Raw genomic sequence first — 10,580 nt, 5'->3', positions numbered from 1 at the left:
AAGAAAAGTGAGTAGTTGACATAGGAAATTCCTTAAATATAATCCCCATCAAGATTCATTTGAACAAACTCAGGAAGCAAGAGACCATGTTTCTTCACCCTTCCCATGTCTCTAAAAACAACACTAAGGGTGGTTGAAAAGTGTCCATACATACTCTGTATGCTAGGCTAACGTAATTACTTTCTATTTAGGGTCAACTGAAAACAGACAGACTAACTGATCTTATTAACAGTTTGTTGAGCTGAAGCACAGTTAATCAGATCTCTCATCCTCATCCTGGGGCCAGAGCTCCATGACTGACATGTTCATCTTCCAGCGACTTTGCAACACACACGCACACACACACACACACACACACACGCCAGAGCTCCATGGCCAGAGCGCCATGACTGACATGTTCATCTTCCAGCGACTTTGCAACACACACGCACACACACACACACACACACACACGCCAGAGCTCCATGACCAGAGCTCCATGACTGACATGTTCATCTTCCAGCGACTTTGCGTCTTCCAGCGACTTTGCAACACACACACACACACACGCAAGCACACACACACACACACACACACACACACACACACACACACACGCAGAGTGCGGGGAGATGCTACCAACCCAAACAGCAGCGACCTTTATTCACAAGCCGAGTAAGGTGAAAAGGAATTAATCTCTCCCTGGGCTTAAAGAACCAAGAAGCGCGGTCCAGGCTGGGGCCCGGCGGATGGGCACGGGACAAGGCTAGAGGCCCGGGGTGCCGCCGAGGGTCGGGAAGGGTCTCCGCGGACTCTCCAGCTCTCCCTCCCTGAGTCACCAAAGCCCGGCCCCGCGCTGTCAGCAGGAATGGCCGCGCCGCCTGGCGAGTTCCGACCCGGGACACCGATCGCACAAGGGCCTTGAGGGAAGCGCAGCCAACCCACCTGTTAGGTGGCGGGGTGGGGAAGTGTTTCCTCTGGCCGGTAACTTCCTGGAAACGACCCTCGCCAAAGCCCTAAAGTCAACTTGTCGCTACCACCAGCTCCACGGCTTCCCGATACACACAAAGACGAATGGGCGGCGGCCGCTACGGCGAGAGCCAAGGGACAAACAGCTCCACTAAGCCGCGGTTGCTCGCAGAAATAAAAAATGCAGGCCGGCCTCAGTGAATGCCAGCCCCTCCGTGACCCACCTTTTTAAAAAACAGACTCTGATCAACGAAACGAAGACTCCAGCCGGTCCAAGAACCCGAAGTGTTTCCGCTTTGTCAAAAGCTAGAAAACCACACCTTACATCCTGGCCCTGAACCGGCAAACACGGCCCTCCGATTTGACGCCACCCGAGAGAACTACAAGCCCCAGCAACCAGGGAACTCTGTGTAGGGCGAGCAGTGCTTTCTGGGAGTTGTGGTCATGGAAGTGGCAAGGTCTGCTGGGATCCGTAATGTGTTTTAGCTTTGTGGTCCCCACTACGAGGCCTTCAATCTATAAGATTTCAGTAAGATTCTAGAGCCTGCATTTTCGTCTGTTGAACATTTGTATGTATTACACCTTAATATTTTTGACCCCAAATTGGCAGTTTTAAGAAACGCCGTTTTCCATAGTGAATCTGAGAATTGGATGAAGGACACTTTTTACGAGTTTATCTATAGGCATATATCTGTAGATATAATTTTAGGGAGGAGAGTTTACTGAGGTTCACGTAGCATGTGAAATGAAATATAAGTTAAAATATATTAATTAGCACACCACGTAATTTTCTAACATTTTTTTGAAGAATGATTTTTCTCTTGTTTGATAAGAAAGCATTTATACAATTGGAATTAAGCAACAATGATTTCCACAGCTATATTTTTAATATATAAAACAAGTTATTGAAATATGAACTTACCAGAAGTATATGGGCTGATACACATGGTTTGAAGCATTTATTTAAATAATTTGAAGCATTATTTGCCAAGAATTAATTGCCAAATTAATTGCCAAAACAATATCTTTCCTGTGTTCTAGAAAACTGATAAGAAACACATTACCAAAGTTAGGATTAATCTCAAATTTGAAGACCTTTCTCACCACCTAAAATTTCAAAGAGCTTTTAAACTGTACAAACTCTGTTTCCTTCTTTCTTAATATTTAGTTTTTACTCACTTAAAAAATTCTTTTAAGTGCTCACCATGTAACAGGAGTGCTGCTGCACACTATGAACTGAAGCACATTTCTCTCTTCTCAAGGGAGAAAGACTGGGTTCTCCACAAAACTAAATACTATGATAAGATGAAGTAAGGAAGCCATAGAAATATCTGGGAAAGAGAAACTTTCAGGAAGAGGTGGTTCCACAGAACTAAACCTTTGATTCCAGAAAGTTGAGAAGTTAACCATGCAAATAAGATGCCAAAAAGGTACCGTGTTACCTTTAGAAGAAGAAAAGGATATGATCAAAGTACAAAGGTGAGAGTGTAGAGAATAGTGGAGAATCAGGAAATAATTCAGAATGGCTGTAGGCTAAGATAAAAACTGGGAAATCGAGCCACAAGAAGGGCAGCGTCACACATCCTGCCCAGACTGAGTCCTACAGAAGGTGGTGAATCTATGGAAAAATTTTAAAGAAGAGAGTGATACAGTAAGAAAGGCTTGGAAGTGATCTGGAGAAAGTCTGATGTGCTGGTTATTTGTCTCTTGGGTTATTTTCTTGCCCTTCTCTGTTAAGCTCTATGCTTTTGGTAGGTGGTCTCAGCGGCTTTAAGGAATGCCTTGTGGTCCAAGTGTGACCCAAGAGAGGCCTACTGGACTGAGATTTAAGTGCTGGAAAATGAATATATAACAGGTCTTCCTCCTTTCCGCCTCTTCATTACATCTCCAGTAATCATTTCATCCTACCAATAATTTCAACTCTACCTTCTGCCAGGTGGGCCTTCTTCTATGACTCTAGTTTTCACTGGCTTCTGGGAACTGTTTTCTGCTTTTGTTTCTTTAGCAGCTTCTTTAGCTGGTCTCTGAGTGCTATGCTATCTCTCTTTTTAAAATGTTTTCTTATTACATTTGTTTTGTGGAGGGTACACATGTACCATAGCGCAGGTGTTGGGTGGAAGGCATCCAAATATCCATCAATTAACAAATGAGTAAAATTTTAATGTATTTATGCAAAGGAATGCTACTTGTTAGAAAAATAACCTACAAATATATGTAATGATAAAAATGAATTTGAGAACATTACATGTTGTGTGAACTTTTCCTGGGGCAATGAGCATGTGTCTATTCACCCCAGATAGAGCACCAGTGACAGACCACAGTTCTGCCTAAGTTCAGCTTGGTGAACTATGAAGTTTAATCAGGGTGATTACAGGAGCATAGACAACTTAGCAGTGGCTACACCATTGAAGAAAATGTCTCCCACCCTCAGAGCAGCTCTCAACTGTCTATAGACTCTCAAGGAGGGATGAGGTCTTATGAGCTCCTTCACCTTCCATGACAAAATGTTCATAAGACAATTCGTACACAGCTCTTGTGTTGGTGATCACAGCTGCTGGGAATTTAAAGGGGCACTAGCCATGCAGTGCCCAGAGGACAGCATTCCACAACATCGTAGTAAATGAAAGAAGCCAGGCATACATGGCTGCACATTGCATGACTGCATTAATATGAACATTTTACACAAGGAAGAATGACATGACAGAGGACAAATCACTGGTTGCCTGGAGCTGGTATATAGGATAGGGACTGGCTGCCAATGGAACTTTGTGAGATAATGTTTGATTACTGCAGTCAAATTTTAAATCGGGAATTGTGAGACATAACTTCATGTGTTTCCAGATTGTTTTGGATGTTTGAGGTCTGTTGAGATTCCATATGAATTTTATGTTGTTTTTCTAAATAAAAGAAAAGGAAAAGCCAGGCCATTGGAGTTGGGCACAGTGGCATCTGCCTGTAGTCCCAGTACTGGGAAGGCTGACAAAGGAAGATCAAACTTGAGGCCAGTCTGTACTACACATTGAGATCCTGCCTCAAAATAAAACAGAATAAAGAAACCACCCAAACAAACACAAAACCCACAAAGGCCATTGGGACTTTTGTAGGGATTGTATTGAACCTATAGATGACTTTGGAGAGTAGTGCCACTGTACCAATATTAAGTCTTCCCATCTGTGAACATGGGACATCTTTCCATTTATTTAAGTCTTCTTTAATTCCTTTTAGCAATTTTTTTTATCAGTGCAAAAGTCTTACCCCCCTTGGTTAAAATTATTCCTAGGTTCTTTCTTTCTTTCTTTCTTTCTTTCTTTCTTTCTTTCTTTCTTTCTTTTTCTTTCTTTCTTTCTTTCTTTCTTTCTTTCTTTCTTTCTTCCTTTCTTCTGGTGCTATTTCTTTAATTTCCTCTTTGAATTGTTCCTCACAAAGCATATGAAAGTACAACAGTGTTTTGTGTGTTAAACTTGTATCCTGCAATTTTGGTGGATTCATTTATTAGCTTTGTTAATTTTTTTGAATTTTTTTGTTTTTTATATTTTATTTATATTTTTATTTTTTCTGTATGACTGTATTACCTGCATGTGTATAAGTGTACCTGTGTCATGTAGTGGCCATGGAGGTCAGAAGAAAGCATCAGATTCCTCTGGAATTGGCGTTACAGATGGTTGTCAGCCGCCTTGTGGGTGCTGGGAACTGAACTCAGGTCCTCTTCCAGAGCAGCCAGTGTATTTTTAACTGCTGAGCCATCTCTCCAGACCCTGTTCATTTGTTTTGAAGATAAGATTTTGCTCTATGTCCAGACTTGTCTCCAATTCTGGACTCAAATGAATCCCCTGCCTCAACCTCCAGAGTGCTAGGTTCACAGGTATATGCCCAGCTTCATTCTAACAACTTTCTGGCGGATTATTTAGAATTTGGTAAATAGAAGGTCATGTCACATGTGAGTAAAAATAGCTTTCCTCTTCCTTTCTCAATTTGTATGCCTTTTATTTCTGTTGCTTGCCTATAATCTCTCAGGAGCTGTTAAACAGAAATGGTAAGCGGACATTCTTGCCTTGTTCTTGATCTTTGAGGAAAGAGCCTTCAGCCTTGAAACTACTGCTTTTTAAAAGAGCAAGACTGGGGCTGGAGAGATGGCTCAGCGGTTAAGAACACTGGTTGTTCTTGCAGAAGACCCAGGTTTGAATCCCAGCACCCACATGACAGCTAACAACTGTCTGTAACTCCAGGCCCAGGGGATCCAACATCCTCTTCTGACCTCTGCGAGCATTGCATGGCATGGGTGCACTTACCTACATGCAGGCAATACATGCATATACATAAAATAAAAATAATAAATTTTAAAAAAAGAGCAAGACTACCCCATCTTTTCATTGGAAGAGTGGCCTAGGTTTTGATGTGTAGTCCTGGTTCTCTGGGACAATGGTGTGCTAGTTTGATTTCTGTTGCTGTGATAAAATACTCTGACCAAAGGCAACTTGGGAAAGAAAAGGTTTATTTGGCTTTTACTTCCAGGTCACTGTCCATCACTGACAGAAGTCACGGCAAGAACTCAAGGCTGGAACCTGAAGGCAGGCCTGCTTGCTCTTTCATACAGTGTTACTTCCAATCAGTGTTACTTCCAATAGCAGAAATCATGGAGGAATGCTGCTTGGTGGCCCCTTCTCGGGGGCATGCTTAGCTAGCTTCCTCATACAGCCCAGGACTACCTGCCTAGGGAATGGTGCCTCCCAAATATCAATTAATAATCAAGAAAATCCTCCATAGACATGCCCACAGACCAATCTGATCTGAGCAATCCCTAAGTTAAAACTCTCACCTCAGGTGACTCTAGGTTGTGTCAAGTTGCCAGTTAAAGCTAGGTAGGGCACATGGGCATCATCTTGGTCATCATTTGCCCCTCATCATCAAGGGATCTTATCAGCTCTAGGTTCCAGGGACTAAAGACTCTTGCCTGCAGGTTTGGAGCTAAAAGGGATGAGGGGGCATAGCTACATATATTTGGAACTTTTAGGCACATAACAGAAAATAAAGGATATGTGAAACCCTTTGACTAGTTGCTGCCCCTTATTGTCCTGAAACTTCTATTTAATTATAACCAAGAATCACTAGCAAGAAAGGGATGCATATCGGTTTTTCAGATCCTAAAATTCAATTAAGCAAGTTAAGATACAACCATAGAAGGCAGCACCACAAAGCCATTAAAATTAGCCTGATTATCTGAGGCTCACTACATGGGAGGGACTACATACCTGGTACTGTAAACCTGGCCAAAAGCTTAGGATTATGGAGGTTGTAGGCCCTATGGAATCTACTACAGATGTTTTGCTAGATGGAAATGTAGTTAAGCTGCTTTTCAAATGCTTATGTTTATATCTGTAGACTGGTGCAGCTCTCAACCTTATTCACAGAAGCCTCTTAGCAGTAGCGGTAGTCAAAGCAGAGACTTGAAACTCACTGCAGTACTGACAATAAAGGACTGCTATGTGCTCAGCATTCAATGTGACACCTATATTACCCACCTCCAAGATCCAGGAAACATTGCAGAAGAGGGAATGGAAAGACTGTTAAGAGCTGGAGGGTGGGGAAGAGCATATAAAATGCTGTCTTCTGTATGTGACATGATCGTTGCAATCACACTGCTGCTGTGACCATCTTCATAGGACCTGCACAAAAACAAAACGAAAAACAGGAAAGAAGGAATGAGACCATTGGGAAGAAGAAAGGGGTCATCAGAAGTGGGAGGGAATACGAGAAGGTAATGGTGGGGAATATGACCATAATACATTGCATATAAGTAAGAAACTGTCAACTTAAAATTTAAAAATTAGACTCATTGGTCTTGATGTTCAGATGTCAAATTACCTCCAATACTGGTAACTGAAAAAAAGTAAGAAAGAGGCTAATTTGTTTGGGATGATTCCTTTTGTGTAAAAAAGAAGAAATTTATACATGTGAGTGCTACTTTGGAGGGGGAGGTGGCAAGGATACACAGGAAGGAAGCAACAATGAATGTTTCTAGAGAGAAGAGTTAAATGTCTTGGGGTGTATGGTAAGAAAAAGACTCTCCTGTGGCCCATTTGATGTTTTAAAAGAAGATTAAAATGTGACTTTCCAAAAATACCATCTTTGAGGACTGGAGAGATGGCTCAGTGGTAAAGAGCACTAGCTATTGTAAAGAGTGGGGTTTGATTCCTAGCTCCCACATGGTGGCTAACAACTGTCTCTAACTCCAGCTCTAGGGTATCTGATGCCCTCTTCTGGACTCCATGAGCACTGCATGCACATAGTGCACTTATGCATGCAGACAAAATGCTTGTACTCACAAAATAAAAATAAATTTTAAAAATGTACCAAAACCATATTTTGAGTAGTTTAATATTTTCAAACAAAATCGTTGTCAAAAAAATCATTGTCAGCACTGTTAGAAAGACTGTAATATAAATTGTTAGTTTCTTAGCTATAAACCTCTATGTTTTTCCTACTTCTTAGGAAGCTATGTTTTTCCTACTTCTTAGGAGTTAGGTCTGAGGATCATAAGGCATTACTAATGAAGGATTTTAGAAGGGGAATGATTCCATTTTAAAACTTGGAATTGTTTGTATAAAGGAGTAGTAGTAATAGATAAAATTTCATTTAAGTAAATCATATCTAGCATTACATTTGAATTCAATATACCAATCTGTGGAAAATTTATAAACATAATGTATTGGCATTTACCAGATGGCCCTCAGTTTGCACTGGTATTATAACCCAATAAGCCCACTGCCAGTTAAAGCTACTATAAATCCAATATTCATCCAGTAGACCCAACCCACTGAACATCACAGCTTTGAGCAGCACAGTGCATAGAAGAGTACCAGTTGTTTACCCTTGGGCTAACTGGGACTATGATGCACTGTCACTGCCCAGTGGTTTAAGAGACTGTCAGATTGCATATTGCCAGCTTGAGAAAAGATCAGTATTCAAACTTGAATATTGAAGTACAGTTTCCAATGAATGCATATTGCTTTTACATCATTACAAAGTTCAAAAAATTCCAAGTAAAACTACATTTAGATTAGAATTAATCCATATGTGACAAAAAACAAGCAAAGCATATCTAATGATAGGTCAGAATAGAAGTTCAATGTTTAGGGTTATTTTTCAAGGAAAACACAGGAAGGTCTGTAGGTGCTGATGCTATACCATGTCTTGATCTGGTGGAGGTTACACAAATTTATATATCACTGAAAATTCCATTGAACTCTACCTTTAAAATAGGTCCTCTTGCTCCTCCTAGCCCCTGGGAGCCCTTGGAGCCTCTTCCCATCCCCACCTCCCTTTGCACCTCTGGGCAGCCTAGCCCCCCAGCTTCCTGGGGCCAGCAGCTTTCCTGGGTAAATTTGTCAGTGCCCACTGTGCCTTGACTCCCCCAGCCTCATTCACCCTCCCAGCTCCCCCACCCCATCTCTCCTCCTAGCAGAGGCATTGGCACATTTCTTGCCTTGGCAGCCCAGACCTCTGGACTGACCTCTTGGCCCAGACTTCCCACTACTTCCTGATCCTTCGCATGAAGACCAACCCAATTCCTCCCTTTAGTCCGCCGGAACCCTCCGGGCCTCTTCCCATCCACACCTCTCTTTACATCTCAGGGCGGCCCAGCCTGCCAGCTTCCTGAGGCTAGCATCTTTCCTGAAGGGATCCAGTCCCTAGGAGAAAGCCTGAGAGCATGTGATCCTGATCCGACTTGGGCTTCTGTGGGAACTCCTGAGCAGGAAGATGAAATCAATTTGGCCCCTCCAATATAAAATCAAAAGAGAGATCCTGAAGCCGAGACCAACCAGTTTTTCATGCCCAACAAGTAAACCACAAAGGCCACAAAGTTTACAAGCAGACTTAAACTTAACAAAGGAAAGCTTGAGTCTCACACAAGAATCAGAAACTACAAAAAAATCCACATGTTGAAGGCATAGCGAAAAAAATAATAACATGAAAAACCCAAATAATATATCCCCACCAAGTACCAACAGTCCTGTAGAGGAGTACAATGAGAACACCCTAGAGATAACAAAGACATGGAATTCAATTATGAACATATGAACATGATAAAAGAATTCAGTGAATTTAAAGAACACACAAAAAAGTCAAATAACTGAAAGAAGATAGGGAAAAACTTCTGAATGAATTCTGAAAAGAGAAATACCAATTATAACTGACAGGAGAAAGTCTCACCAGACAGGATGAATGAAATGGAAAACAGAATATCAAGACTGGAGGATAAAGTGGACAAACTGGACCACTCAAGCAAAGACTATGAAAAATTTAAGAAATCACAAGATTAGAATATGCGGGAATTGAATGATACCATAAAAGACCAAACTTGTGAATCATAGGCATACAGGAAGGAGAAGAATCTCAGGATAACGATATGGACCAGATCTTAAAATTTCCCCAAATTAAAGAGAGACATGCTTATACAAATATAATAAGCATATAGAATGCCAAATAGACAGGACCAGAAAAGAAACACTCCACGGCACATCATAGTAAAAACACTAAATATACAGAACAAAGAGACAATATTGAAAGCTAGGGAGAAAAACAGCAAGTCACATACAAAGGAAAATCCATCAAAATTTCAGCTGATTTTTCAGTGCAAATTATGAAAGGCAGAAGAGGCTGGACAAAAGTATTCCCAGGTCTAAGTGACCACAGATGCCAACCTATATCACTTTGCCCAGCCAAAATGTCTATTATGGTCAAAGGGGAAAGAAAAATCTTCCATGACATAGTCTGGAAGAATTCATGACCACAAAACCAGCCCTTCAGAGACTTCTTGAAGCAGTACAAAGAGCTGAAGAAAGGAATGACTAGACCCAAGAGGTTACAGAAATAAACTTAATGATGATATAACTGTGGAAATGCACAGCTACACCAAGAATGTGAACATAAATAAAAATGAAAGGAATCAGCACACATCTTTCATTAATAACTTTAAATATCAATGGACTGAATTCCCCAGGTGATTAAGCCTTCATTCGCGTCTCCCAGGAACAGTGTCACACAGCAACAGGTGGCATACACACAGACAGATATATACACATAGACATAAATAAAACTAAAATAAATCTAAAGAATATTCCAAGCGAATGGTACTAAGAAACAAGCAGGGGTTGCAGTTTTAATATCTGACAAAAAAGACTTCAAAGTAAAACTAATCAGAAGAGATAAAGAGGGCCACTTCATTCTGATCAAAGGAACAATTAACCAAGAAGATACTACAATCACGAATTCATCAAACTCTGGTGCACCCAACTTCATAAAAACAGTACTACAGAGCTTTAAGACCCAGATTAATCCCAACTCATTAATAGTATGGGACTTCAATACCCCACTGTCTCCATTAGATAGGTCAACAGGAGAGAGAAATAATAGAGACACATCTGAATTAAACAATACCATATGTCAAATGGGCCTAAAAGACATCTACCAAATATTTAACCCAAGCACCAAAGAATATACTTTCTATTCAGTGCCCCATGCAACTTTCTCCAAAATCGATCATATACTGGGGCACAAAACAAGCCTCAATAAATACAAAAAGATTGAAATAATTCCATGCTTTCTAACAGACCACAATGCAATAAAACTTA

The 10,580-nt window shown here is 41.0% G+C and overlaps 1 protein-coding gene across 5 annotated transcripts in view; it reads right to left on the bottom strand.

The window, feature by feature from the left end:
- Dync1i2 (dynein cytoplasmic 1 intermediate chain 2) overlaps positions 1–1,332 on the bottom strand; it is a 53,032-nt gene extending 51,700 nt beyond the window's left edge. For 3 of the 5 annotated variants that reach the window (XM_008855253.2, XM_008855251.2, XM_008855254.2), the window contains exon 1: positions 925–1,166. The gene's annotated coding sequence lies outside the window, so the exon portion shown is untranslated. The other 2 variants (XM_029557246.1, XM_017794907.2) reach the window with 2 other exon arrangements.
- Positions 1,333–10,580: the final 9,248 nt, after the last annotated feature.

This window comes from Nannospalax galili, unplaced genomic scaffold (genome assembly GCF_000622305.1).
Source record: "Nannospalax galili isolate Female #2095 unplaced genomic scaffold, S.galili_v1.0 scaffold346, whole genome shotgun sequence".
NCBI classification, from domain to species: Eukaryota; Metazoa; Chordata; class Mammalia; order Rodentia; family Spalacidae; genus Nannospalax; species Nannospalax galili.
The sequence above is the reverse complement of the archived record's forward strand: the minus strand, read 5'-3'. Positions and strand labels throughout refer to the sequence as shown.